Here is a 7,901-nt window from a genome sequence, read left to right on the forward strand (position 1 = left end):
CGTCAATTAAATCGAATCTAAGAAGATGCGCCATGCTTTAGCGTGAGGTGAAGAGGAAAAGGAGAGGCGAGGGCGAGGTGGCATGTCAGTGGGCACAGACAGGGTGAGTCGGACGCATTGCAGGAAATGTTGTGGACAGCTGTAACAGTTGGAGGAGCTGCTTATTTAAGCACTGACGTGGCCAAGCTCTTTATGTAGTAACTGGACCAGGTCGCAGCACGGTGTCTTCCGTACAACCTCAGCATCGCGTCTCTGGTCCAATGGTGGCTGCTGGTGGTGATTGCTCGATTGTGAGGTGCTGATATAGTGGCACACAGTGGACGCTCCTCACGATGGCTATTGCCGGCCCCCAGCTCCGGATTGCTTGACTACGGCAGTGCACACAGCTGAAGGCGGGGAGTGTTGCGCTGCGACCTACTCGTGGTGCAACACCTTGCACCAGCTCGAACTCGAGCGCGGGAATCGAATCCCACCGGACTTTTTCTTCGGCTCACACCCTTAGCGAGGGATCTTCCTCATTAATAAATTAATGAGGCGCAACGTAGACCCAGTATACCCAGTAGGTCTGTTCAATTTTGATTTACTTCTTAGGGACTTAAGTACATACTAATATGTAGAGTTTAGAAGCATGAATTTCGACTCTTGTCAATAATGTTAGGATTTGAATACCCAGTATGTGGTCCCAATCTTTGCAAGCACGTCAATTAAATCGAATCTGAGAAGATGTGCCATGCTTTAGCGTGAGGTGAAGAGGAAAAGGAGAGGCGAGGGCGAGGTGGCGTGTCAGTGGGCACGGACAGGGTGAGACAGACGCATTGCAGGAAATGCCGTGGACAGTTGTAACAGTCGGAGGAGCTGCTTATTTAAGTACCGAGGTGGCGATGCTCTTTATGCAGTAACTGGACCAGGTCGCAGCACGGTGTCTTTCATACGACCTCAGCATCGCGTCTCTGGTCCAATGGTGGTTGCTGGTGGCGATTGCTTGATTGTGAGGTGCTGATATAGTGGCACACAGTGGACGCTCCTCACGATGGCTATTGTCGGCCCCCAGCTCGGGATTGCTTGACTACGACAGTGCTCACAGCTGAAGACGGGGAGTGTTGTGCTGCGACCTGCTCGTGGTGCGACGCCTTGCACCAACTCGAACTCGAGCGCGGGAACCGAACCCCACCGGACTTTTGCTTGGACTCACACCCTTAGCAAGGGATCTTCCTCATTAATAAATTAATGAGGCACAACGTAGACCCTGTATACCCTAGTATACGGTATACTAGGTCTGTTCAATTTGAATGGATCTCAATTGTCAAAAAAGAATAAACATTAGGGAATCATGAACAATCGAACCAAAATAGATAGAAGGGTATTTTGGAAGTTTTCACAAATTAGAGGTTTTTGATAATTTCCTCTAATTTTTATTTTGTTATCAAGATTCATCATTCAACCTGTGAAGTTTAAAGTTTAAACGTTGGGGTTTGTCCATGACTATGGTCGTGCGAAGTTTGAACGCATATGCAACCCTTAGGGCCGAAAGGGTCACATTGAGTCTTGACAACTTCTCACGCTCGTCTTGAATTGTCTCTGTCTGCTTCTCGTGAGTCCAAAGTCGTCACTTAGCAGTGAGTCATCTTCACTGTCGCCTGCACTGTAAAGTGTCCTTAGTTTCGGAGTTAGAGTCCCGACTTGCACGTCGACACCTGACGTGGGAGGTCGATTTCCTATGCTAACTTGCTGAGTTCGATTGTCCTAGTCACAAGTCCTCACTTCTCAGTGCTCACGACCTGGTTGAGAGATGGGATGTGATGTCACACTCTGTCCGACTCTGACGATCGACCTAGTTGAAGCTTCGACCTATCGCAACTCAACCTGGGACCTATCGCCTCTTTCGCTTTTGCCCAATATTTTCAGTATAGCTTATGTAAATTTTCTGGTTTTCTTCTAAAGGTAGCCATAAACTTGAGCTTTTATCCATGTCTAGAGTCTCAGGTACATTATGTATGTATCATAAAACCCTTCAAATTTAGTCATTTTACCTTTAACACTAGGGTTATGTGAGCATAAGTCACTTTTGTGGCTATAAGCAACCCTTTCAAGGATTTGTTCTCAAAGCATATAGGGAGTTGAAAAAAAGAGAAATAAATATTTTCATGTAAAATTATTATTATTTAAGAACCAACTTTTAGGTACAATCGAACAAAAATCACTCAAAAGTTTTGATATTTCATGTAGACCTCTTAAAACCCTTTAAAGCACATTGAATTTTTTTAAAAAAATGCATGGATATGTATACAATGAGAATCTATGCTACACCACTTTTAGAAAAAAATTGCCAACTTATTTTAAGCCTCAAATACGTGTATGCTGTTAAATTTAAAAACCAATTTTGTGGCTTCTTACTAATCTTAAAAATTTAAAATTTTTAATTTTACACTCTCTGGAGATAAATGGTATATTAAAATTTTTCTCTTTGTCATAGGGTCTCAATGGTATATTATAATCATGGTTTCTTGAAAATAGATATTCATAGGGACAATTCTTTAGATTGAGGTGCCAAGCCACTTAAGTGGCTCAAACACAAAAATAGTGTTAAAAGTTTAAGTCTTTAAAAATAAACGTTGCTTAAGCATTGAGATGAATTCACATACACACACACACAAATAAGCTAAAAACTGAAAAATCTACTCCTTGGTTCCTCCTCTTAAATTTCTTATTTGCACACTCACAAATTTCTTAAATTTCTTATCTGATTTTATGAGGGAGCCACATATTCATTTAACACAAACATGTGGAAGTCTCTTAAATATATATATATATATATATATATATATTTTTTATTTTTTTTTGTGGGTCTTATTTTTCAATACACCACAACTTCAGCTCATTCAAAACCACTTTATCCATGTTTTAGTATATTCTTTTTTATAAATGGAGTGGGCATAACTGAATGGAACTAAAAAGTTTTATATGACTCAATATTTTTGAAGAATTTTTATACGTCTCAATATTTTTTGTTTTGGTTTTACTCACAATTTTGAGTGGTAGTGTTGTATTAACAAAATGTTAAGTTGTGCCTCTTTTTACAATAAAAAGCGTTATAGATTTTAAGATTGTTAGTTTTCTATTTTATACAGTTACAATTTTGTAGTCTCAATTTCTCACATGGTTATATGACTTGGTCGGGTGTGTTATCTTGAGGTATAGTTTTTTGCCAAGACACGTTTAGCATACCTTGGGTCTATATAAAACACATACACAATGTCTTTATTTTGTATATAATTACAAATATAGTCTCAATTTGTCACATGGTCATATGGCTTGATCGGGTGTGCCATCTTGAGCTATACCTTCGGTCCTTCTAGCTGTCCATATGTCTTGATTAAGTCTCTTGAGCTATCCATTCTTACTAAATGTAAAGTTGTGCCTCTTTTTACAATAAAAAGCGTTATAGATTTTAATATTTTGAGATTGTTATAGAGTGTGAGATAAGTGAAATATTAATGTATAAGATAAATGACATATTAATTTATTTCTTAATGAATTACTTTTTTGGTATTTTAATTTTTGATATAGATGGGTGCAAAATTTTCTTTTTGTTCATTAGAAAGGCAATTGTAAAATTTTCCCTTCAATGTAGAAGGGCATAAGTTGCACATGCCTCTCATTAGACATTTGGGGTAGCCCTTCAAATCCTACCACTAATAGGGGTAGAGTTTTCCTTCCATTTCAACGTAGGACCCTATCACATTGGGATGATCAAGTTTAGTTGGTAGAAGTTCATTCATTCTAGAAAAAAAATGCAGGTGGTCACAAGGCGCTATGAGAGGGATGTCCTAAACTGCCTGCCCAACTTTCCAAGGTTGAGGCCAATTGCAAAAGCGAGTGTGAAAGTGCAAGCAACAAGGATTTACCATTGGCTAGAGCCCATTTGATGGGAGATGGAGGCACCCTTTTACTCATATCCCAATGTGATAACAAGTAGCTACCCACCCTTCCAAAAAGAAGGCAAACACCTGCCTAGTGTGACAAGGGCCTTAAGCACCCACCACTTTCATATGAAGATTAATGCATACATATCCCATATCCTTTTTTTTCTTTATTTGCAAAAGTCACAATATGTGATTAGTATTGTATTAAGCTTAACCAAAAAATACATACGTGTGTGTGTGAATGTATGTATGTATATATATATATATATATTGTCAGTATCTGCACTTGCTAGAGTTGGACTTGTAGTCAAATTTGTGGATGACAGATGTACAGTTCATGATCTGAGTTTTGGTGATGAAATTATTGCATTTGGCCTTTTGTGCCGTGGGCTGTATAAGCTCACTTTGTATGACAAGTGTGGACAAAATTTTGCAAATGTAGTTGCAGATTCAAGGACTATTTCAGATGCAAAACTGTGGCATGCACGTTTTGGGCATCTGAATTTTGCCAATTTGTTGCGTTTGCAGAAATCTGATATGGTTGCTTCTTTTCCACCTCTTGAAGCACCTGCCAAACATGTTTGTGAAGGCTGTATTTTGGGTAGAATGCAATGTTCTAAGTTTCCAAAGGATGGTTCAATTAGGGCCACATGCAAGTTGCAGCTTGTGCATAGTGATGTTTGTGGGCCCATGCAAACTCCGTCCTTAGGCATTTACCTGAACTTCGTGACTTTCATTGATGATCACTCCAGGCATGCATGGGTATTTCCGCTTAAAGCGAAGTCCAAAGTTTTTATGTGCTCCAAACAATTTCTCGCTATGGCTGAAAATGTCTTGAAATGTACTATGGGAACCCTCCGTTCCGATCGAGGGGGGGAGTATATGTGTCTGTTGGGGTATAGGTGCCTGTGCCTTGCTCTGCCACCCAGAGTCTGGGCGCCCACTGACTTGTATACCTTATACATAGCATAACTGTATAGGGGGCTGCTCACTGATTGAGTCTCCCCACCCATATCTGTGTGTCGTGTGTCTCCTTCTCTCTCTCTCTCTCTCTCTCTCTCTCTCTCTCTCTCTCTCTCTCTCTCCGTCTGTGGTGCTCCCCAATCCCCTTCAATTGGTATCAGAGCGACAGGTGTGAGAACGTAGATGGACGGCTTCGCGATAAACTCGTCTGCTATGGCAGAGAGGTCACAGATCTGAGCAAAGAAATAGAGGAGGCTTGTGGACAGCCATACAGAGGCTTGCAGGAGAGATCTCAGGAGCTTCCTAGAGCTCACAGATCAATCCACAGTTCCTTTACAGATCAGCCCACTGTGTACAGCATCTTCCCTCTTCTCGGCAAGTTTTGCAATGGCTACATCGGCGACAGATTGGAGCTTGGAGCTTCCATAGACATGGAAGCATTGTGAGATTGATACATTCAGCTCACGCATCGAGGTGGGAAGTGATTTTGAGCCTTTCTATGAGCTCAAAGAAGCACATAAGAAAGTCGTTCAGTTTTTGGCAGTTTGACAGCAGTCTACTGTTTTGCTCATAACTTGAGCTACAAAGCTTCGATTCCAAAACTTTTGGTTCAAAATGGAGCTGGCTTCAAGCTCTACGACTTTGTAGAAAGAATCGTTTTCTGATTCGGAGTGCAGGTGGGTCTGAAATTAAAAACACAGAGACTGTTTTTCAAAACAGTTTTGGGCTCTGTTGTTTTCTTTGCTGCAGACAGCTTACCCGTGCACACTGCAGGTAGTAGGCACATATGAGGTGTTACAAGATCGGGTTTGACTCCCAGGTAGGTTGAGTCTAGTACTCCCACAGGTGTTGCCAGTTGCAGTTGAGTGGTTCTTCTGCAGTGTTGTGGCTTACATAAATGGTCTTTGAGCGGGTAATGCTCTATGTATGCTTATGTGGTGAGTAGTAGATCTTGTGAGCAAGTGCAGAGGTTGGTTGTGGATAACATGTATGGTAACATGTGGTACTCTTTGTGAGCATTTATTGGACACAGGTTTGCAGAGCTTATGCATGTATGTTGAGTGTAGTCTAATGCACATTGATTGCTCATTGTATTGAGCTTGCAAGACAATGGTTATTTTGTGTTGATTAGCCATTGTGCGTCGAAACTCTGGCGAAATTTTCCCAGGAATTTTATGGGCATCATTTATGCGATCTAGGTAGAGATTCTGGGTTGCACTCAGCATTTGCGTGCGGTGTTCTCTACAGGTGGGAGATTTGTGCGTGTGTATGCATCGATACCGCACAGTGTGGGCTTGGTGATTAGCTCACGGTTTGACAGGCGCACAGTTATCTTGGCACACTCAGAGGAGTGAGTATTGTGATGTATGCTTGTGTGGCTACGAGCTAGGTAGCCGGATTCAAGCACTAATGGCTTGAGGTTTTTCAGCCATTGTTTCCTCTTTGCAGGTGTCCATGTATGGCTCAATTGTAGGCTGATCTAGGACACGTTTGTGACATGTTTGGGACAGCTGTTTTGGGGCTGATTTGCAGCCATATTTTACAGCCATACAGGAGCTTGGTTTACTCTATAGGAGCCTCGTACACTTGGCATTTGGGATTTGCATCATTGCCATTTGTGGAGCACAGTGTGGTTACACTACTGCGAAAGATTTTATGCGTGGATTCGCATGAGCATTGTAGGTGCTGGTGAGCTCTTTTTTTTTTTTTTTTGAAAGCATTTTCTCGTTGCAAGTTGCTTCTTTTGGATTAGTTGAGTGCATTTCATTGCTACTGTACCTAGAGTAGAGTTACAACTCTTGGTTATTTTTGACATTCACTTATAGTAGTCAATATGTGTGAGACTTTCGAGTCTAGGACAATGACTCATGAGAGACGGCGTTCTCGTTCGTATCGACACTTGAGATGTTGGCATTGTGGTCACACAGGGCACATTAGACGACGATTCTTTTGTCGTATGAGACAGCACAGGAGACATGCTAGTCTCAAGGATGCAGTAGATGCTATAGGCTCCGTTGACTTGACAATTTCAGAATCAGATACAGAGTCTGAGTACCCTAGTGACAGTGAGGTCACATTTGCTTCCTGTATTACTCCTGATTTTTTGATGTTTGAGGATAGTGCACTTCTTTTGCAGTGGGTGTTAGACAGGGACGCTACTTTTCATGTCACTCCGTATCGTGACTGGTTCAGTAGCTATTCTAGTGCATGGTGGTGTGCGATTGGCAGATGGGTCACTGCATGAGATTGCTGGTTCAGGAGATGTGAGACTTTCATTACCGAGTGGTGCATCGTACGTGCTCAGAGATGTGCGTCATGTGCCAGATTTGACGATGAGTTTGATCTCCGTTGGTCACCTCAGGGATAGTGGATGTTGGGTATCGCTGCTTGAGCGATCTTTTGCGTTGCATTTGGGTTCGCTAGTGATTGCGAGAGGTGCTAGAGTTGGCACATGGTACCCATTGCATGTAGTACTGGTGCGAGATGGTCGAGTCTCAATCTTGTTACAGCCATGCAGAGAGCGAGAGACCCGGACAATCTCTTTCGCTCATGGGTTGCAGGGTGCTTTGAATGGAGTGCAGAGTAGTGAGCTCGTTGTGCACACAGTTGGGGCACGACTTGAGCAATCACACAGAGAGGTGACAGAGTCAGACATGCATGCTTTGCTAGTGACTGACCAAAGCAGAGAGTCAGTTGCGCGAGATACTTCTATGCAGGATAGACAGGTAGAGCGGTCTTGCTCTAGTGAGTCACGACAGGAGGACGTTGTGCAAGAGTCTATGCATAAGGAGTTAGAGCATGACAGCTATAGTGAGTCACATCAGATTGAATGGTCATGTTTGCACTGGATGATTGCAGAGGAGGCTGAGATGTCAGCGATTATGCAATCATTCCTTTCTATGCTTGACACTGAGCATGGGGATATAGTTGTGCAGGATATGTCTTCCAGCAGACACCTAGAGCAGTTGGTTTGCTCTAAGGTTGCACGACAGGTTGATGCGTCTTTTGCGGGCA

The sequence above is a fragment of the Adiantum capillus-veneris genome, chromosome 15, assembly GCF_014529385.1.
Source record: "Adiantum capillus-veneris isolate H3 chromosome 15, ASM1452938v2, whole genome shotgun sequence".
NCBI classification, from domain to species: Eukaryota; Viridiplantae; Streptophyta; class Polypodiopsida; order Polypodiales; family Pteridaceae; genus Adiantum; species Adiantum capillus-veneris.